At 41.0% G+C, this 23250-nt stretch overlaps 1 protein-coding gene across 14 annotated transcripts in view; it reads left to right on the forward strand.

The window, feature by feature from the left end:
- Positions 1-23250, forward strand: part of LOC138280823 (poly(rC)-binding protein 3-like) — a 2739176-nt gene that overhangs the window by 2096382 nt on the left and 619544 nt on the right. For 4 of the 14 annotated variants that reach the window (XM_069219529.1, XM_069219543.1, XM_069219534.1 and 1 more), the window contains exon 1: positions 3640-3838. The exons of the other annotated variants lie outside the window; for them this stretch is intronic. The gene's annotated coding sequence lies outside the window, so the exon portion shown is untranslated. Of the gene's footprint in view, positions 1-3639; positions 3839-23250 lie in introns of those variants that run through there. 14 annotated transcript variants of the gene reach the window in all.

The following is a 23250-nucleotide window of genomic DNA, read 5'->3' on the forward strand; positions in this document are numbered from 1 at the left end:
GACAATGTTGACATGGGTAACACAATTGACGAAATAATGTAGTATTGCCACAAAATGTGGTGCATTGTGCTGCATAATTAGCTTTTTCTTGCTGACTAATTTAGTCAGTTCTGCTACATCATTTGGTCCTCTCCTGCTCCATAATTCCAGTGGCCTTGCAAAGAAGTCGAATTAACCTAAACTTTGTTCTGATTAGGGGGCAGTTACGAACAGAGACTGGGCCAAAATTCAAACATTTTGCTCTAGCAGAATGTATGTTGCTTCACTTATAAGTCAAATAGAAAAGTCAGGTTAGTAGCCTGCTGGTATAGATAAACAAGCATTTACAATGCAACGGGTCTCGCATTTCTCCGAGTTAGAGCTACTAGCAGTTGTAAACTTCCAACCGGACCTTTCGTGTCTCATTAAATGGGAAAAAAAACGACCAAAATTGCGCTGCTAAACAAGCGAGATTGCGCTGCGAAAAAAAGAGAAAAAGTAGTCCACGAACCGGACTGAAAACAGCAAGCCTCGTATGTTTTCAGTACTTGGTCGCTGTGCTCGCGGAGGGCTAACCACCGGAAAAGGCATGACGTATGCATGCCTTCCTCTAATGAAAGCAAGCAGATTTTTAAAGGCAAGCCCATCAACCAATGAAAGACACTAACGTGACATGGACGGGGCTCCGAGCCCTTTTCTAACTACTACAGCGTCTCGCAAGCGATACGCAGGCTCGACCCTAAAAAACTATTTCATTCTGCAAATAGCGTTCTTAAATTAAAATTAAAAGTTTTCTAATTTCTTTTCAGACTTTCATATTGTGTTGATAGAAGTTGGAGAAATGACTGAAAAGTTCAAACACCAGTTTATGAGAAACTTTTCATTTGCTTCTGTTAAGTATGCTTATCACGACAAAGACGGTGGTAATCACAAACGCACTCCTAGCTATAGGGAGCAATATTTGACCATGCATTTTGTCATTTGCCATATGGGATGCCCATACCTAGTATCTAAGGATATTCATCAATACTAAAATGATATACAAAAAATGATAAATGATTCATTTGAGAATAATTATACTTTTCCTCAGTCAAATATATATCTAATTTCAATCAAAACGTTACCCTTCTTCATTGGACAAACGATGAAAGCAAGCTACACATTGCTCTGTAGTAGTGAAATGGAACAGACAGGCCTGATTGCTTGACTACATGCACAGTTACTCAGTGGGGTTACTGATGTGATGGGCAGGTTGTCTAACTATACCCCCGTCTTTCAGCTTGTCTTGCAACCCCCGTTACCGACTCTGCACCTCTAACTGGTCCAATGGCAGTTCTGTGTATTAGTGCCACCTTTCATTAAACATCAACATTTTGCAGGGCGAATGGTATAGCACGCTACCCTACACTGTGTAAACAACATCATCTGGGACCCGGTGGCTGGCTGGTAAAACCTGTGCTCCACAACCATCCTTTCTTAACCTCTCCGATTCCGCCCTACACTATTGATGCCGACCTTTGTTCTGACCGTTGCTTGCCATCTGGGCCTGCTGACCCGTTCTTGAAACCTGGAACTGGCTGCTGTTCACCCCCAGTTGCTTGACATGCAGGATTTCTAGCATAAAGTCGGAGGGGCACCCACTCCCCCTGGCTATACGTTACCGGTCCAAGTGGGCGTCTGGGCCTGCCACGCAGGGACCCGCCACAAAGGCCTATGCACACATTTCGGCATAGTGTGTATGTTGCAGTTTTGTTTGTAGTTTAATACAGCCTTTTTTTCTCACGAGTCGTCCCTACTATAATTTCACTACCCCGAGGCTTGGTTCACATACTGCCGCCTGCACCAAGACGCTCTCCTCACGTCTCGGTTTTACCATGAACGCACGCAGGCATTCTTATACATACACACACGTTCACACGTACACACACACACACACTTAAATGTGCTCTCAACCGCAAGCACGCACACCACATATATTTAAAAGCATTTTTTTACTTACGTTAGCTGCCAGGGAAGGTCATAGTCCAGCTTATTGTAATACACTATTACAATAGTTCTATTATATTATTCACTACTACTGTAATAGAAAAATAAGAGAAAACAAGGAAAGTGGAGCGACGACCAACGTCCATAAGGAGCTCTTTTGTATTCTTGGCACTGATTTTGCCACCGCTGAAGCCAGGAGTGGCAAAGGCAGATTCAGGGGTCCCAAAGGGCAAGCCTAAATTACGTCCATGGGTTTTACTCGGCCCCTCGGTTCTGTGATAGACACTATTATGGAGACATTTTCTTTACTACCTTCAGTGGAGACTTCTATGGATTCCGCGTCTGTTTGCACCCATCGAACTACATGATTTATTTGGACAACATTTACAGCAAATAACAATAATGGTTCAACATTAATAACACAACCAGGATATAATATAGCTCGTCATAGGTGACCTGTACACATTATGGAAAATTCACATTTAGCAGTTTTTTCCATAAAACATTTGCATGAAATATCAATGCATAACCATTGCTGTCTCAACGTTATTACCACATCCTTAGTATAATTTTTTGTTTCCTTACTAGTTTAGCGAAACCTATTTATACAGTATGCCAGGTGTGTACGAACTGTACTGTTCATGCGCCTCGTGAATCCATTACATGAGCTGTGTTCGAACACCAGCCGAGAAAACAGTACAGTAAACAGGACGTGGACCGGAAGCACCACTTTAGTTGAGCAGATAGCCACCCCCTTCTGAGCCAGGGGAGTCGCCTTCACCAGCTTCCAATCGCAGAAATATTGAATTTGGCACGTCCTCCCTCAAATGAACAGAATCGCAAAAACAAATATCATTTGTTCGAAATAGGTCATCTTCTTTTCTACAATGTCAAGGGGTACACCTTTACTTTGGCATAACTATATCATAACTATTTTATTACTAATAGTAATAGTAGCAGTAGTAGTAGTAATATTTTTATAATTATTATTTTTGTATTTAGACTAGAACACCAACGTGTAGTATTTTCAATCACCGTGTATATGTTGTTTTACTGGGGAAAATTATTTTAGTGCTGTATGTGGTGACAATTTCAACGGGACATTAAGTGATATAATTGTAGGTCTTTGCACATGCAAGAATGACATTTTTCGTTACTTTATAAGTAATTCGGAAGTAAATATGGTTTTACCCACTTTCTGTGATATTACTTCATGTGACATAGTTTCTTGCAATCTAACTTCCTGTGCCATCACTTCCTATGACATTATCCAATCAAAGGTAGCATGATGTCACTTTCACATCCCTTTATAGTTTTAGTGTATTGACAATATGTGCCGTTTTTGGGGCCCCAACAATTTGATCAGCTGCAATCTTATCTAACCTCCCATATATAAGAACATTGTTTCATGGCTTCGTTATTGAGTTTTCGACTCCAGTTCGAGTAGCTAGAAATGTGTAGCTCAGAGGCGCCTCCTCCATGGGGGCAGAGGAGCATCCCCCTCCCCCGCCAGCAGCGACAGCTGCAAAAATCTTTACAAGGAAACGATAACAAACAGAGTTGGTTATCGTTTCCTTTGAAAAGGGGCAGGGCCACGGGGGTGACGCGCTCTGAGCGGGAGAGCTGGGGGAGTGCTCAGCACTCCTCCTCAGAGCACATGTGTGTTTGGCTGGCAGTCTTGGGCCAGCCAAACACACATGTACGGTAGGCTCTCTCCAGCCCAGCAACACTGTTGCTGGAAAAACTGTTGCTGGGCTGGAGAGAGCCTGCACAGGCTGCCTGCTTTGAGCACTGTCTGGATTGGCTGCAGGGCAGGCTGGGAGCCTGTGTCTGCAGTCGACGAGGGACAGAGGAGCGGCGGGCGGCGGTGGAGGTAAGTTTTTTGTTAAAATGTTTAATTTTATTTTAATTACCCCTGCTCACTCCCCCGCGCGCTGCCCCGCCACTTTACCTTGCCGTGAGCCACTCCTGGTGTAGCTATAGATGTGGCTACTTAAAGAAGTGCTTCTGTTGGAGTGCACTTTTTTCATTTCTTGAGGTTGCCGCGCAAACAAACCAAGTTTAAAAGTACTTATTCTCTTGTGGTTTTCTGAAGTAGCAGTACATATCAGGTGAGCCATGCTTTATACTTTGTACTGGATTTTTTTTATATTTTTGACAGTTTGTGGGCTAGCTAAGCCCCGAAGTTCTCTCAAACCACATATCTCATCCTTCCAAAGGGCACTTCTCTTGCGAATAGAGAGACTGTCAATCAGTTCCTCCCACAAATCGTCTGAATGGGGTAATCCCACATCCCACATGACGCCTTCTGCTCAAGCTCTATGATTTTGGGGGTACTGAGCTGCACCTATAAGAATTGCCTATTGAGCTCCTGTTAAATTGATTCCAAAAGTTCAGTGGGGAAGGGGGCCTTATGTGTACATTTTGTCGATTTAATATAATGTACATAAACATTATATGCAGTCATCGCTGGTGTACATCTCTGCAAACATTAGCATGTATGAATAATACCAAGAAGTTGGAAACATTACAGGTATGCCTAAGGTAGTTTATACATAACGATTGCAGTGTCAAAGTTATTACTGAACCAGCCACCTGAAGTTAGGGTCACCCAAAAATGTACAGAGGCGTACATTCCAAATATTGAAGATGGAATATCAAGTGACCACAAAATTGAGGTCAAAGTATTGAAGGCAAAAATATTGACAAGAAAGTATTTATAGATTTTCTAGACCTATCCACACAGGTATGTACCTTGACTGTATACATTTCTTCAAGATACATAGATGCAAAGTTAAGAATAGCAAACACGTATTTTCCCACCAGAAAAAACTCTAAGAATGGTCATGAAGATGGGCTATGTGAGAGGTCAACCCCAGCACATGTACTTCGAACTATATTACCTCAACCTTGCAAGCACCCACCTCTTTGAACCACATTTGTTTCATATGTATCTGTGCAGCGTCCCAACACCCAGTGGGACAGTCAGACATCCCTTCTGGCTCACCTTGAGCACTGTGTGCTCAGCTGTTGTCTCTCTGCGCTTGTGATGCTTCTGCAGGAAGTGTACCCATGGATATCATTTAGGGGCGACCAGGGGTCACAGCTGAGACCCCTGACTTTCCCCTTGTAACCCCTGGCAATGCCTTTGTGTCCTCTGACCTCATAGGTGGCAAAATCAGTGCCAAGAACACAGTGGCAGTTAGTTCATAAGGGTGTTGGTTGGGGCTCCACTCTCTTTGTTTTCTCTCAGTTTTTTTATTTACATAACAGTGAATAATGTTCACTATTATGTAAAAAGAAATGGAGTGCAATTAGCTACAATACGATCTTCCCGGGCAGCTGAGGTAAATAAAAAAATGCTTTTAAATGTCTGTTGTGTGCATGCTTGCGGGTGAGCATGAGAAAGAGTGTGTGAATGTTGTGAATGTGTGTGTAAGCATGTGTGTAAGTAAAATTGAAGGTTAAATGGCATGTGATGTCATTTTCTCTGCCCCTGACATTTTGGGGAATTGCGGTTCATGAGTGCACCCTTGATACTGTGAATATGTTGTGTTTCCTTTTCGCTATTGTATTCAAGCGTTCAAAAACATCTAGATATGCAAATATATGTTAATTTAACCTAAGAGATACAAATTGTCCCATTATGTTGGGGAAACATTTAATCCTCCATTTTGAGTGAGAGTTTCTATTCATTAAGCTTCATGGGCATTAGCTGTGAACCTATTAATCCCATATCCACTCTGCTTGTGTTGGCTCTGTATTTTTTCTGTTCCAGGAATGGTCTGAGCTTTTGCGAACATTACCCAGAAAGGCAAACTTACATGTAAGTAAATATACTCAAGTAAATTTATTCTTAGACTTTTGAGTAACTTTACTATTTTAGACTCTTCACCATTTACATTTGTAAAGTTACTCAAAAGTGTAGACTTATGTGTCTCCACTCCATAAATTCAGGAGGTGGGGCCTAATTTACGAGTGAAAAATTACTACTTCTAACTTTTCACATGTAGGAGGAGATTTCCATCACTATAGCAGAGATCGCTGTATAGTATAAAGAAAAGTTAAAGTTATTAAAGTATTTAAAAAAATAGAAACAATATCAATGTGATAAATATTAATGTTAATTCATTTTATATGTTTATTTATCTAATTTTGTATGATTTAGTAACTTTGGTGCCCCTTACCTAAAACAAACCCACACGGCCTTCGATGAGTAACACCTTGGAAGGCTCACCCATATCTACTCAGAGAGTCTAGAACACTCAAGTGACCAACACTTTCTTTTATTGAATAGCTTTAGTGTTGATTTCACAGCACCCTGACCATTTTCATGTTTTGAAAACCCTTTGACTTTAGTAGAACCTGGTCTGATGCCTAATATTATTCCTTTACCTTGGATGACTAATCAGAACACACTTTTAAGATTGTATAGTAGTTAATCTACAACCTAACTCTACATTCTTTTATACAAAACCTCAAATTAGCATGATAAAAATATGACATGATTTATCAATCTCCTGCAGAAAGAGAATATCAAATCTACAGGCACTTATTTAGTTTTTGTGCAATGCAACATTCTCGCTAAGAGACACTTGGGGCTACATGTACCAACGTTTGGTTTTGCGACTCGCAATTTGTAAGTCGCAAAACCTTATGTTGTATAGTGTCAATGACACTATTTGCGATTTGCAATGGGGTCGCAAATGCCCACCTCATGATTATTCATGAGGTAGGTCGCAATTCACGACCCCCTTGGGAATGGCGGCCCTCACAGGTATGGTGGCGTGCTGGAGACAGCAGACCACCATGTCTGTGACTGCTTTTAAATAAAGTAGTTTTTTTTTTAAAATGCAGCCCGTTTTCTTTAAAGGAAAACGAGATGCATTTCAAAAACAAAAAATGAAACGTTTTCGTTTCATTTTTTCAGAGCAGGCAGAACAAATGTTTTTACTGACATTCACAAAGGGAAAGGGGTCCCATGGGGACCCCTTCCCGTTCGTGAATGGGTTAGCACCAGTGTGACACTGGTGCTAACTGCGATTGTTTTGCGACCGCATTTGCGGTCACAAAACAATCATACATGGGACTGCGAGATGCAATTAGGAAGGGAACACCCCTTCCTAATTGCGTGTCGCAATCCCTTTTTGCGATTCGGTAAATAGTTTGGAAGAGCTGAGTGCGTGTATGCAGTGCAGGAGGGAGAGGGCATGTGAATGTATGTATGCGCTGGAGAGGAAAGGGGGAGGGGGAGTGAATGCATGCGTGAGTGTGGTTTTTGTGTATGTATGTTAGTGTGAATGGGGGTGTATGACGCAAGTGCATAGGTAAATGGGAGTGTGTTTGTGTGTGGGAGTATGTGGGTGCATGTGTGCAGGTATGGGGACATGTGTGGGGGAGTATCCCGGCGACAGGAATGCAGATTTCTATCACCAGAATACAAGACCACCAGCATTTTCTGACGGTGCAACCGCATTATAAATGCTGGTGGTCTTCTGCGTCGTAATACCGCTAGCGGTATTACACCATGTGCCACAGAAAAGTGGCAGGACAGGTGGAGTATCATCGGTTTGTCTCATAATTTGGCGGTCTTCACCACTGGCCAATCAGCGGTGAGACCGTCACCGCAGCCCTGGCGGTCTTCGGACTGCCAGGGTCGTAATGAGGGCCTACGTCTGAAAGAGATATCAGTTTATACATCAAGTCAAAGTTGTGGCAAAACTTGTCACTTCCAGCACTGAAAAAAATGACAGAATTACACTATTTCTCCAGTCAGAGGGCAAAGGCAGCTTACATTTTAAAGCTTAGTGCTCCTTGCCTCACATATAGGAGCACTGTATATGTGGCACTGCTGGAGATTGTTTAATACACATGTTAACACATGTTAACACATGTTAACTGTTTAGAGAAGAGCTATTAGATTGGGCCTAAGCTACAATGCGCTTTCCAGGTGAAAAAAGCTGGAAGAAACCTTGGTGGCTTTCTGGCCAGCTCTATGATTACATGTGAGGGCCTCAAAGTATTACACAAAGGTTAGTTTTACCAGGCCCACATAGCATCAGTGACTTGGCCAAGGATCGCCCAGCACACAACCTGTGTTAAGGACACAGAGTCACATGAGCAGTGTCACACCAGGCACACAGTTGGGCAGATAATCTCTGGAGGACTGTGTTCAACAACATTAGACAATCATTCAAAAAATGCTCTCATTTAGGTTTTCAATGAAGACAGATAACAGATGAACCTAGTTTAGCTGGCGAGGTAAAATTACTTTTGTATATCGTAGGCCTGTTGTACTTTTACATTTTCAATTATGTCTTCGAATAATGCATAGCTTGTAGAGCTGTAGTGCTAGGGCATAAGGAAAACTGATCCGAAATAGCTTATTGGCTCAGGGGTCGAATGCTCCTTCCTTTAAAAAGTGTAAACTCAAGGATAAAATGGGCTAGAACTTACACAATGTGTGTAAACGTTTGAAACTGCCTTTCTTGACAGTGGTAAATGGCCCTATGTGGCTTCAAGTAAGAGTTTTTTCCATGCTATCATTGCATAGCATTTGCTTTAAAGTTGAAGATGCACACAAATTCGTTTTGGATGTTACCATGGTACACAATTGGAATCCGTTTTGCGTAACAACATGCCACCATCCCACTGAGATCTTTCTGCCCCGCCTGTTTCCTGTTCTTCCTTTAATTACCTACTGATGTTTTAAGGAGTGAATTCAGTTTGTGTGGTATGGTAACATGTCTGTTATTTAGCAGCTCTGATGTTTCTTAAAATGTGTTCTCTTCTGGAAATGCATGGTTATCTCAAACCTGATAGCTGTGGCATATCTAAAATAACCATTCAGCAGAACCTCCTTCCCAAAGTCGTCTTTGGGAAAGTATGAGCTACTTATTTGTTTCTACCAGTACTCACCCTCTCTTGCTTCTGAAGACCTTCTCCTGTCATCCGTCCTTTCTCTCGGTTGGCTCTGGAGCCTGACTGGGAAACAGAGTCACTTTACTAAAGCAACCAGTGATGGCTATCTGGACCATCTGAATTGATTGGCCAAGATGAACTCCTGATCCAATCCCATGACTCGTTTTTATTCAGTCCACATTGGGGCATTTCATTGCTCAGCATTCCTTGTTTTAAGGCATGTGAGGCAAATAGCTCCTTCCAGACCCTCCTTGCAATAATCCATAGGAACATTTATCTGTTCATGGGGCAACTCTCATTGTCTAAAATTACACCATTTAAATGCAACCATACACAACTTATTCCTTCCTTGTCCATTCGATATCGTTGATGCAAAGTCCAGGAAAAAGGGTAAATAAATTACTCTTTTTTCAAGAATATCCCACTAAAAACTAATTCTAAACATGCCTAATAAACTGCTTCTTAGTACATCTCATAATTCCCACGTTGCCTGAGATACCTCCTGGGTATTTTTTTCTAGGAACCTGCTACCTTCACTATAAACTGCTTCTCCTCCTCAAAAATAATTTTCTAACAAATTTAAAAACTCCAGACATTCTGATTAATGGAGCTTATCTTTAGCTGCACATATTCCACGTAAATCACAGTGTTTAAGATCTCTTTAGTCCTAGAAAACACATCTAGATGTACTTTCCAGTTGCTTGCCAGTGAAAGTAGTATCTGTCTGTTCTCTTGGTCCCTCGTACAGCTGCAGCTGCATGTCCACATTTCTAAGAACTGGGTAATGTTATGATTCCTCATCCTAGTCATTACTTGTGAAGTGAGCACTTCTAGACAGGACCCACTATGGACCATATGGACCGTATGGACCCACCAACACATCATTTTTAAAGATATTTACATTAACTGTTTTATCTTTCTTTTATTAACAACCTGAATTTACAGGCATCATTTCTCTCAACTTCTTCTACCATTCTTCTCCAGTGTACCGTCAGCTAACATCATGTCCCTCAAATTTACAAGGTGCAAAGAACACATTAGGAACATCTTTTTGTTGGTACTTTTAAAAGTGAAGCCTGTGCACACGTTAAACAATCTATGGCCTGATCCAGTAATGAACACTTACTCAACGAGAACCATGGTCAAAATGTATTAATATCTTTCTTGAAATATATGATCAGGAAGTTTTTCAAAAGCAATTACATTTTCAGTTCTAACATACACTATAGGATGAATTGCTATTTCTTTATAGCAAGCTAATCAGATTTCTTATTTATTTAACCAATTATTGGGCTTCCTCATAATATTGATACTATTGTAATTAGCAGTTTTCAGTAAAGGCTCAACTCTCACTACCAGTAGTGTAATTCAGTGTTGTAAAACCGACTACAAATCTCTTCCTGAAATACCTCACACCCAACAGATAGCATTAGACAGTACTTCACACATGCATACAGCACAACACATGTATTCCATGTAGTTGGTAAGAACTGTACAAACAACAATAACCACTAGGACACAAAACACACAGAGTATGCGACATAACACATTCATCAGAATGATGCACACACATTTAACCCAGCAAACAAATGCCAAATAGTTTGTCAGCACAGTCAGGTCAGCACTAATCAGTGTGAAACAACACACAGTGAAGGCGAAATATTGAACAGACATCCAGGACAATTACCATACTCGAAATAGTACTAAACATTAAGAAATAGCACACATTATCCAATAGAACAGAGTAGACATAACAGCGCACATCTGTTCAATAGAGCAAAGATATGACACTCAGATCCTTATTAAGAGTGACCTCTTAATTCCGATGGGGCCAGTACCAAAAAGTACTGGCCCCATCAGAAAAACAGCAGATCTCCTACCTTTCACCAGGAGATATCAGCTACTAAAAGCAGCCATAATGTCCAGCTGAAAGTCTGACCCAAAATGAGAAATCACTGCCAGAACTGGGCCTGTAATTACCAACTCCCCTGATAATTCCTAATTTCTTAGACCTTTAGGGTCCAATTTGTAATTTGGCAGATTTTCCTTGCCCCTAGGGTTGCCCTTGCCTCCAGTATTGGTAACTCCATGGGTGGGGTAAATCCATCCCACTTATTGGGCCACTCATAGTGAGGGCCATAGTTGAGTATCACAGTGCTCACCTCAGCACTCCACCTCGAAAGCGACACTCATTTCCACACCAGAACACATTACAGACAACTCCTTAAACCCTTCCAATACATCACAGACAGGCCAGTAGATAGCCAGCATGATTCCCCAACAGCACTCAGTACTTCATATACTGTATATTGTGGAAAATAAAGGAAATGTAACCCTGATATCCCATAATAGTTAGCTGTCCACCAACACCCATCAAACAACATTAATGATTGACAATCAATGAGATTACAGGGGCGTTCAACAAGGCTGTATAGCAGGGGCGTTCAAAAGGGCTGTATTTTGGCCCCTTTCTTATTTAATCTATATGTTGAGCACCTAGATCAGGCCTTGACCGCACCCATGCTGATTGTCCACAGGTGGGCCTGCATTGACTTCCGGTACTTTTATACGTAGATGATGCCGTGTTAATGGGCAATACTGCTAGGGAATTGCAATCTCCGCTGAATGGTCTGAACAAATTTATGCATGATTTAGGCCTGTCTGTAAATGTCAAAAATCTTTTATGGTGGTGATAGGGCCCGCACCTCAAAAATTATGACCTTCTACTTAGGGACTAGCATACTGCCTAAGACCAGGGAGTTTTCATACTTGGGCATGTTATTTGATTCCACCTTGAGCTGGAATCTGTTGATGATGAGGAAGAAGGGGGACTTTGTGAATGAAACGCCACAGTTTTTGGCTTTGCTTCGAGGCTTGGTAAAAGACTTATTGGGGCTTTTTTGCAAGTGTACAGGACAAAGTGTGTATCTAACATAGTGTACGGGAGGGTACCCAAAGCGTAATATGCTGCATATGGCTGAAAGTGCCTTCTTGAGGCATCTTCTTTGCATTTCCCAAGGTACCCCTACCTTCTCTGTACAGGAAGAACCTGGCAGTTGGCTACATTTCTGAAACAATAGTATTTTGGATTGACAGCTGGCTGAGAGGCAATCAACGGTTAATACATTCATACTGACAACAGTAAATAATCACTAATATACATTTCGTGATACAGCTCCACATACTAAAAAAGACTGGTCTAAGATGGCATCCTCAAAATCGTGATTTGGAATGCACTTTTATTCAGTTGAAGCCATAGTAATAGCAAAATGCACATTATGAGAATTGACTCTATCATCTCATACCATCTAACCACTGAATGTTTGTACTTTATACTTATTCTGTGTACTTAATTGTTTGTATGGCCTTGTTAAAAAATCATGAAAAACTCAGAAAAGCCAATATATTGTTCACTACAAGTAAAGAGAGGTAAAACAGTCAAACACGGTCTAGAGCTCGTGCTGTGAGTCAAATGCTTTTGAAACCATTAGTATAAAACAAACAGCAGCACGAGGGGGCGTTCAGATTTTGGAGGCAGCCAACCAACCAGTAGATGGAAGACATGGACAACCCCAGAGATGCACTGAAGAAACTATTTTGAGTAACTGCATGTATTCCCACACACGCTTGTATGACATAATATCACAGACAAAAATATTGTGATACTAAATAGTAACAATAATGCATCATGGAGACAAATATTAACTTCACATACTTTCTATGTAAAGTGCAAAAATATCTACTACAAAAATATTGCGGACCAAAATAGCTCCATTAAATAGTTAAGTGTTTAGTATTTAAAATATTTGATATTAGATTAACATAAACAATATATTAACTTTAAAAATATTACATTTAAAAACACATATAGATATATAATAAAGAAAATATTTAAATACATTTTGTAACTTGAAAATATAAAATCGAAATATGTTCTTAGAAAATGTAATAAAAAGTAAAGTAATATGGAAATAAATGTACTTATTAAATAAACTTGAATAATAAAATAAAACCTAAAATAACTTTTAATAATAAATCACAAAATTATATGTTCAAAAAATAAAACTAACAAAAAACATTCAAGTAAAAAAAGAATTTGCCTTTGGCGGGGATAATTCATTATCCCCACTCCAAATTAACCAATGACGGAGAAAGTGTTGAATTTTGGAGAGGTCAGATTTACTGTTCCCACTCCAATTTGAGCAACATCAGGGGAAGGAGTCAGACTTTTGAGGAGTCAGAATTACTTTTCCCACTCCAACTTGAACAACAATTGGGAAAGTATTACACTTAGATGGCTCTGATTTACTATTCCCACTCCAATGTAAGCAACAGAAGAATTACATATTTTTTTCTGAGTTTCATGTTCCAAAAATCATGAAATGGTGTGTTTTGTGATTTGCTTGATATTGCTGCTGAAATTATTTCTTATCCTAGCTTTCTTCTAGACATCTTATTGAGTTCACCCGACCCACACCTGCGATTAGGATGCATTACCCCAAAGATTGCTTCATATTATATACTTCACTTTAATGTTATCCTGACTTTATGTTTAAATTGTTAATACAAGTAGCACAAACTTCAACCCCTCTTGTCTATTAAATCTGCTTGCCTGTTTTTTTGTTGCTGCTCACTACTTCACTACAGCCCAATGGCACATCTGCACCATCTCTGACCACTATGAATCTAGCAGTATAGAAACATTGTACTCCCACATTTTAACCAGTAAGAGAGACAGATCCCAATTTGACTGTCACTATTGTAGGTCCTTGATGGTAACTGTATTAGGAGTCTGGAGGAAGTAATGTGTGGCAAGAAAGTTTGTGCATTTTTATTGTGTGGCATTTCGTTGTGGCGGTGATGTATGTATTATTACTTTCAGTTCTATGCAATAGTGAGGTATAATGTGTGGAACTGGTGTTTACCACCCTGAATTCCTGCGTGGTTTCTAGCTGTTATTTTCAGTAGCTTTTGTCAGGGTTTTCATGATGATAACCTGTCAGGGCAAAATTATGAGAGTGTAGTAATTATACCATACAGTAAATACCCGTGAGCTGATTCAAAATACTAAATAATGATACTGTTTTTGGTATGAAATAAGGATGTTTTTTGGTAAAGAAGAAGTAATTGTGAAGGTTTAATGCCTATAGACTAAGCTAATATAACTTAACAAGCCATAATCAGAACTGAGCTGCTAAGTATACACACAAGATGTATTTGTTTGACAAGTTCAAAAAGGAGCAGGAGGGGTGTTCATCTTCACTTTCAAAAAAACACACTTGCAACATTTTTCATCCTATAACGATAATGTTAAGTTAAAGTCGAATACATGAGACAGTATTCGAGAAAAAAAATGTAAAAGAACAGGTGGAGATTTATATCTTCACCTGAATTTATTCTTACAGGTCTTTCTCTAGTCACAAACAATCCTAGAGGTAGGCCTGGAAACTGTACTATGTGTACTATGTGCACATTCAAAGGAGTAATAGTGTGTTGTGAGAAATTGGGTTGTTCGCTGAGTGGGGTGTTAAGTTTGCTGAAGCACCAGCCACAGTCCCTGTTGGGATAAACCACAAAAGTCATTAAATTAACTTGTACTTAACCCTCTGGTCGCTTGGCACAAAATAAGTCAGGCTTAACTTAGAGTCAATGTGTAAAACGTTTATGCAACACACAAACAGTAATAAAGTGACAGTACAACACAAGGACAATTCTGCAACAATCTAAAAAATTCTAATAAGTTTTAATAAATGATTTGACATCAAAGCAATAAAAATTCAATCAGTAGAACCACAGTTATGAATTTTTAAAATTTAAGCTAAAAAGTAGCACCTAAAAGATCAAAGTTCCAACCGGGGACATCCAGTCACGCAAGTCCAGGTCAAAGTTGAAAAATATGGCAGACTGAGATAAAGCCTGAGTCAGATATAGAAGTGGATTGGACCCACTCAGTGCTTACCTTCAGACTCAGAATAACTTTCAGCAAACAATTGTCTGAGTAGGTAAAGTGCAGCGGGGTAAGGCTGCAGGCGGTTTCCAAGAAGAAGATGCTGTTGTCAGGGAGCCATTGAATAAAGTCACAGTGAAGATTTCTACAATCGTGCTTAGCTGTTTTTTTCAGAAGCTGAAAATCTCCAGTGGGACCAAGCTGGAGGATGTATTCGGCGAGAGTTCCAGAAGATCAGACACACATTTGGTGAAGGACCACTGAACAGGATTTGCTGCTGCACAGAAGAATGTAGCAGGAGCTGCCATGAAGTCAGGCCCACCGGGGATGCACCTTGAGCGGTGAGATGAGCAGATTGGTCTTGGTCTCCTCTCGGTTCTTAGAACAGTTATTCGCCAAACATTTTCTAAGTCCCAAGTTTTGGATTTTGATTATATGGGCACCTTTAATACACCACCAAAAGGACTGTAGGGGTACCATTTGGGGGTTAGGAGTCACTCAGGCTGGGTAAAGATTCAAAGATGGTTAAGGCATTTTCTATCCTTGAGGTTCTGATCAGGAGGCAAGCCAATTAGTCCTCGGAGTCATTCTGTTTGTCCTAGGTTCAAGAAGTGGAACAATACTGAAGCAGCAGAGCAGGCCTCTGAGGGTTCAAGGAAGGCTTCAGGCAGCAAAGCAGTCCTTCCACGTGAAGCTAAGCAGTGTTCTGAAGTACACAGCAGCAGGCTAACCTCTGAGACTCCTTCCACAGACCCAGAAAATGAACTGAAGAGTGGGTCTGCGGGTCCTATTTTTATGCCTGGTACCTTATTTGAAGTAGGAAGTTTCTAAGAAATTCCCTTTGAATTGCTTGCATTTCCCACCTCCCCTGACCTGGCTTCATGCTGGTTGCATGAACAATGCAGTGGTGACAAGTCCTTTCTATGAAGCTAGGGCATAGCATATTCAGTTGCAAGTGGGACTGTGCCCAGTTCCACCCCCATTTTACCAGGGATGACCTAATCCCTCTATTGTGTGGCTGCCTTGGAGAGAGGCATAAACAAAGTTGAACTGCCAACTACACCCACTCATGTGACCCAGTAACAGAGTTTAGACACCAAATAGCCAGGAAGGAAAACACAAACTTTCTTAAAGTACAATTTTCAAAACTGTAACTTAAAATCTGACTTTACCATTAAAGAGGATTCTAAATTACAATTTCTCAGAACCAAACATGAAATGTTTCCCTATTCCCACTCAAAGGTTAGCAAGTATTGGGTGTAATAAGGCAAGCAACGTTATCCTAAAATGGAGCGAAAAACACATGTATGAGTTTTTCACTACCAGGTCATGTAAAATTGAAAAGTACATCTCCAACCTTTTAACTACAATACACCCTGCTCTATTTGCCCCTCTGCCTACCTTAGGGGTGCCTTATATGCAATAAAAGGCAGAGTGATGTCGAATTGGCAGTTTAAAACTGCATTGAAACTGCAATGGCAGACCTGAAACATGTTTTAAAGGGCTACCTAAGTGGGTGGCACAATAATTGCTGCAGGCCACTAGTAGTATTTAATTCACAGGCCATGTAAAAAATGGTATACCATTTTACAAGGGACTTATAAGTAAATTAAATATTCTAATCAGGTATAAGCCAATTTCACCACATTTTAGGGGAGTGAGTACAAACACTGTAGCGCTGGACAGCAGTGGTAAATTGCACAGAGTCCTAATGCCAGCAAAAGGAAATTTAAAAAACTTATGAGGATAAAGGCAAAACATTTGGAGGAAGACCACCCTAAGGCTCATAGAGCTAAAACTGGTATTCTGATTCTTTTATGGTATCCTATTCCCTCTGTCTTGAATTCTCTAAACTCATCCAGCTGCGACACAAATGCCAGGGAATATTTAAACTCAGACCCAGCAACTGTCTGCTAAAATATTGAACTCAGAACAGAAACCTCGTGTTTCCCAACATTCCTTTCCCGGTCAAAGGCAGGAAAACAAAAACAAGACGAAGCCAAGAAATTAATGGCCCCCAGGAAAGATGCACAGGACTGGTCTCCACACCATTTTCTTGTTTTGATTTCCTGTCTAGAGGTGTTCACCTCTCAAGTAGTGACTGTCATGAGGATGCAGGACATAGAGGTAGTATGAAGTAGGGAAAATGTGACCTCCTCTGCAAGGTTCATTCTTTTTTCTTTTTCCTTCACCCTCATCAAATCAGAGAATGATAGGTTCCCCTTCCATCATAGAAGGGTAAATACAACTGTTCTTGAATAAAGTTAATTTCTAACCATTTCCAGGGGTGAGAAGAGATCAGACAGAAGTTTGGAATTTTCCACAAAGGTATACGTTTATGATTGTTTCCAAACTTCCAAGGTAAACCACTTCTTGAAATACCCACTTCCTACTCTTTGATCTGACTTTAATGCTGCAGATTTCTCTCCACTCTTGGTAAGGAAATCTTCAGTAATAAATGCATTTACACTCACCAGTAATCCCTTTGCGGAATCCGGTGGACATGAAAGAGGAAAATTCAGTTGTAAACTTATATTTACAATCAAATTTACCTTTACGATTAAGGGCCATCTACTACTTAAACTGTTTGATGAACCCAGGGCAGGGCACCATTTTATCCTAGATAAAGGGCATAGCTAAAAAAATAAAATATCTGTGGACTGCAAACATAGTATTAGGCTCCAGTGAACAATATATGTTGATTAGTCCCTAATAATAGGGCACCTGGTGGCCTTAACAGTTGTGTTGTTAAACATTCTGGTTATCCCTTTGATTAGCAACTTTGATGGTGTATAGTTTAGGCTCATGATATCTTTTGACCTTTGGATTTAAATAATGAAGACATATTTACATACACCTGCCTTTGCATACTTTATTCAGTGCCCTATTAACTCTTTACACAATAAGAAACAAAGTGTGAAGTACTCAAAGTTCATAAGTACATTGACTCGTATAAAATAGTCAATGTCAAGTCATCCTTTATTCGGCTGAGTTAACAACCATAAAAGTGCAAATACAATACATAACAACAACCAACATATAATAAAACCAGTTAACATGTTATATACAAAAACAGCAGCTGTATCATGATTATAAAAATAATTAATATGAAAATCAAAAACAATGCATTCATTTCTCAAGAACTGATATCTCTTTCTGATGGATAGATAAGGAACATTCAATCAAATTTAGCACTGGAGTTCCTAGTTGCTGTACAGGAGAAAAAGCTACCTTATGAGACATGGTATTAAAACTATGTGAAAAAGGAATAAGAAAGTGTTTCCTTTAAGTCGTGTGTAGATGGAAAGTAGGATAAAATGCATTGTGTTCTATTTGGTTCTACTATCACAAAGACATGTTGGGATGGACAAAAATCATGAGTCTTGAGTGGGAAATGCCACCCAAACGTGGACAAGGTTGAAACGTAACCCATGAGAAGAAATGTGTTCCATGTATTTGAAATAAATTGAAAGTATGCCTCAGGATAATATTCCAACGTAGTGTGCCCAGGACCCCCACCAAAAGCTCAGTCTTATGCACATTATAACGCCCATTATAACATTTTTACCAGATGAGGAACTAAATGTGGAGAGTTCTCAGGCTTTGACTACAACTTTGGAACTCACAACTCATAAAGGTTTCCTTAATATATGTCAGCAACAGTATTTTCATAACTTAATTTAAAGCAAGACAATCCAGTAATATTGCTCTGGTAAAATGGCCTTCTGGTTTCCTTCAAGCTCTTGACCATAATAGTAGAGGTTGCACTTGGAAATAATATTCAATGAACCCCAAACCCAACTCGATGTGACAACAAATAGGGGATGAAGATTGTGGAACTGCCAGAAGCATACAAATAAATCTATTATCATTGTTTTGTATGGGACTGACGTATGTGTACTTCCATACTCCCACATCAAATGTACCAACTGACAGACACTACCTTTTATTAAATTGACCTATCTCCTTTGCTGGTTTGTGCTCTATTCTCTTAGCAAAAGAAATCACATAATCAACAGATCTTTGCAACTGAAGTGTTCTGATTTTTAGAAAAAAATTCCAATTAAAGACAGCATCTAGTGGGATTCCCAGGTAGGTAAAGTTATGAACCTTAACCTTCTCACCTCTTGCGATTGTAAATTTCTGTGATTTAGAAAATCTAGGGCCACAATTCATTATAATGTATTTGGAAAGATTTTTCTTCAGTTGAAGATCAATCATAAAGTTATTAAAAGCATACAGAAGCATCTACAGCCTATTAGCAGTTCCAGCTATTAAAACTGCATTGGCTGCACACAAAAGTACCAGTAGGAAGCAGTAACCTTTTTTGATTAAATCTTCGCCTCCATTGCGGAGGAATTTTTTGAGGACATTGATATAAATTAAGAAAAGAAAATGTGCCATAACTCTGCCTTTGGGAAACCCAATGGAGGCTTTTATTTTTGGTGATGAATCGACCTCTGTGCTATATTTTTGCAGATATTTGCCAACGTAGCCAGCAGAGTAAATCAACTATGGCCTTATCACAAACCATGCCTACCATAATGTCCCAAAGCTTAGGGTGTTGCACAGTATCAAAGGCACAGTTAGTTTAGTTTTAAGGATTTATAAAGCGCGTAGTGACCCGAAGGCATCCCAGCGCTAAACCTAACCTGACCAGTGCTGGCAATAGGAGAATTGAGAGAGCTACCTACAGAAAAGAATAGTCTTAAGTTTTTTTCTAAAAAGCAGTTCTGAATGTTCATGACGGAGTTCAGAGGGAAGATCATTCCAGAGACGAGCGGCCTTGGTGAGGAAGGAGTTGGCCCCCCAAGCTCTCTTAGACCGCAAGATGGTCACAAGTCGAGAGGAGGAGGACCTCAGACTTCGAGAGGGGACATAAAGACATAGCCGCTTTCTAAAGAACATTGGACCCTTATATTGCAGGGCTCTGTGAACAATGCATAGGGCCTTAAAATGAGTGCGTTGCTTAACAGGGAGCCAGTGAAGTGTGGAAAGAGCCGGCTTAGCGGATAAATGTCTGGGAAGATTGACAAGAAGCCTGGCAGCTGCGTTCTGGACTGTTTGCAGCCTTTTTATAACATAAGCCGGGGCGCTGAGAAAAAGTGAGTTCCCATAATCCAAACGGGAAAGGATAAGAGTTTGAACAAGGATTCTTCTGGCCATAGGGGGAAGAAGATTAGAGATTTTCCTAAGGACTCTTAAAATGCCAAAGCATGTAGAGGAAACTCTTTTTGCTTGATAATCCATGGTCAGGCGAGAATCCACCCAAAAACCAAGGCTTTTTACCTGGTCCTTGGGAGGAGGAAGATTATTGAAGGCCTCAGAGTACAGCGAAAGCGAAGGAGCTGGGGGGGCATTGCCTAGTACAATGACTTCTGACTTTCCATCATTGAATTTAAGCTTAGACTGGATCATCCAAACTCCAATGTCTTTCATACAACACGAAAGGTTGGCCGCCGACGAATCCCCGGAACTAGATAGTGACACCACAAGTTGAGTATCGTCGGCATAGGTGACCAAAGACAGATTGTAGGGAGCGATCACTTTAGCCAGCGGGGATAGATAAACATTAAAAAGAGTTTGACTCAAGGAGGAGCCCTGGGGAACTCCACAAGTCAAGGGAAAGATATCAGAGAGGTAGGCTCGGTCCAGGATTTGAAAAGATCTACCTTTGACGAAAGCGGACAACCAGGACAATGCCAGGCCTCCTATCCCTAATTCCGAGAGCCTACAGCAGAGAAGGTTGTGGTCCACCGTATCAAAAGCAGCGCTGAGATCAAGTAGAATCATGGCTACATGAGACCCTTGGTCCAGAAGTTGCCTGGCGGACTCCGTCACTGTGAGGAGGGCTGACTCCGTGCTGTGATGGGCTCTAAAACCCATTTGAGTGGGGTGAATGAGTTCATGGCTCTCTAAGTAGCTGGTTAATTGGTGGTTAACATGTTTCTCCAGAATTTTTGTTGAAATGGGAAGGAGAGCAATGGGTCTATAATTCTCCAGCAGAGATGGGTCCAGTTTCGTTTTTTTAAAAAGAGGCTTAATGATGGCATGCTTAAAAAGAGGGGGAAGAAAACCTAAGGATAGGGAATGATTCAGTATTTTTGTAAGGGGAGGTACAACAATATCTGAAACTCGCGAGAGGATGGAGGGAGGGGCGGGGTCTTGGGGGGAGCCCGATTTAATTTGAAGAAGAAGGTTGGTAGTAACAGTATCAGTGAGAGGTATAAAAACGGTTAATGTGCTTCCGGAGAGGGAGGGATCCATCATTTGGTGCTCTACTGTACCTGGGGGAGGAGAAGAAGGGAACCCAGAGTATATCTTGATGACTTTGTCATTGAAGTGAGATGCCAGAAGATTACTGTATTCAGTGGAGGGCTCTGTGGGAGGAGAGGGCATAGGGGTTATGGATAATTCCTTAAAAATCTGAAAAATTTCCTTTTGTGAGCAGGAGGAGTTTTCTATTCTTAATCCGTAGTAGGAGGACTGGGCGGCTTTAATGTTTTGGTGGTAGAGTCTGACAGATTGCCTATATATTTCTCTATCAATGGGACTGTAATTCTTTCTCCAAGCTCTTTCTAACCTTTTGCACTTTTTTCTTAATTCTAACAGACAAGATGAAAACCAAGGTTTAGCCTTATAGGGGGGCTTGTTAGATCTTAGTTTGATGGGCAGAATACTATCCAAAGAGGAGGAGATCCATTCATTAAATAAATCTGCGGAGGTGGAGGGGGTGCTGGCCCCCAAGGAGGTCTGGAGAGCAGCACGCCACTCCACAAGGGCCAATTGTGACCAAATGCGACCAAAGGTTGAGGAGGTAGGCTGCACCTCTGGAGTAACCTTGTAAGGGAAAGAGAAAGATAAAAGGCAATGATCCGTCCAGGTTAAAGGCTGGGACGGCAAGGTGGTGAGGGCAGGGAGATTACTGAATAGGAGGTCCAGCGTATGGCCTTTGATATGGGTAGGTCCTATTACCTGTTGAATTAAATCAAGCGCAGAGAGGGACGCAAGTAGAGACCTGGCGTGCGGACAGTTTTCATTATCAAGATGGATATTGAAATCCCCAAGAATAGTAAAGTTAGGGGATTTACAGATAAGACTAGCTGCAGCTTCCGGCAAGGAATCTAAAAAACGAGTGCAAGGTCCTGGGGGTCGGTAGAGAAGCATACCTGAAAAGGTAAAAGTGGGGGAGAGATAGAGAGAGAAAATTAAGCTTTCACACTCCGGGATATCAGAGGGGAAGGTGGTACACCGAAAGATATTTTTGTAAATAATGGCTAGACCGCCACCTCTTCCATGGAGTCGATCTACATGCGCCATAGAGTAGGTGGAGGGTAGAGAATTGCAGATATCTACTGCTGAGTCATTGCCCAACCAGGTTTCGGTAAGAAACAAGGCGTCAGGGGAAAGATCTTCTATGAGGGTATATATGTGAAGGGAGTGTGCTGGTAAAGAACGACAGTTGAGGAGCAACAATTTGCTGGTTAGGGATGGGGGGGAGGCGGGGGGTGAGACAACCTTAGAGGAACTAGGGCAGGCCGGGCAGAAAGAAGAGGCATAGGACCCAGGGGGTACTAAGAGAGGTGGGCCAGATCGTGCCCCTCTGAGTGCGTGAAGCTGCAAGGGAGAGTAGACTAACCTGTCTGTGGTAAAAGGAGCAGCATTTCTGGGCTCTGGGCGCTTCCATGCGATCCATGAGATCCATGAACACTAAAGGGCAGATTTAAGGAAAGTGGTGCTGCATCCAGTGCAGCGCCACTCTCCTTGCGCCCCTTAGTGCCCCCCTACCACCACCAAGTGTGCACTGTATTTAAAATATGGCGTACCATGGTGCAGGGTAGGGGGCAATAGCGTACATTTTTTTACACTATTGATGTACAAAATGTTGGTGCTACTCCTGCAGAGTACATAGGAGCCCATTATAAATAATGGTATGCCCCCTTTTAATGCCTGCTCTGAGCAGGCATTAAAATGGCCCAAGGAAATCTTTTTGATTTCCTTGCACCATTTTCCAGCCCCCCTTTCATACATTATGCCTAGCGCAAGCATAATGTGGCGCAAGAGTTTACAAAGTGGCGCTATGCATGCATTGCGCCACTTTGTAAATATGGCGCAGGGGAAATGTCACTTTAGCACCGCCTTAGCGTAAAAAAAAAAATCGCTATGGCGGCTCTGAAGTTGGTGCTAGGGGCTCTTAAGTATGTCCACAAGTGTGTGGTGTCTCTCTTAACTGTAACATATTTTGTGTGATAAGATAAAGATTAAGCCTCTGATCCATGGTGCCCAAGGCTGGGAGGAACCCAAGCTGCATATCAGACAACACCTTGTTTTCATGTGCCCATTCTTCAAGTTTCAACAGTCATATTCTTTCCAAAATTTTAAAAGTACTATCCAGCAGCAAAATGGGATGATAACAG

This window comes from Pleurodeles waltl, chromosome 2_2 (assembly GCF_031143425.1).
Source record: "Pleurodeles waltl isolate 20211129_DDA chromosome 2_2, aPleWal1.hap1.20221129, whole genome shotgun sequence".
Taxonomy (NCBI): domain Eukaryota; kingdom Metazoa; phylum Chordata; class Amphibia; order Caudata; family Salamandridae; genus Pleurodeles; species Pleurodeles waltl.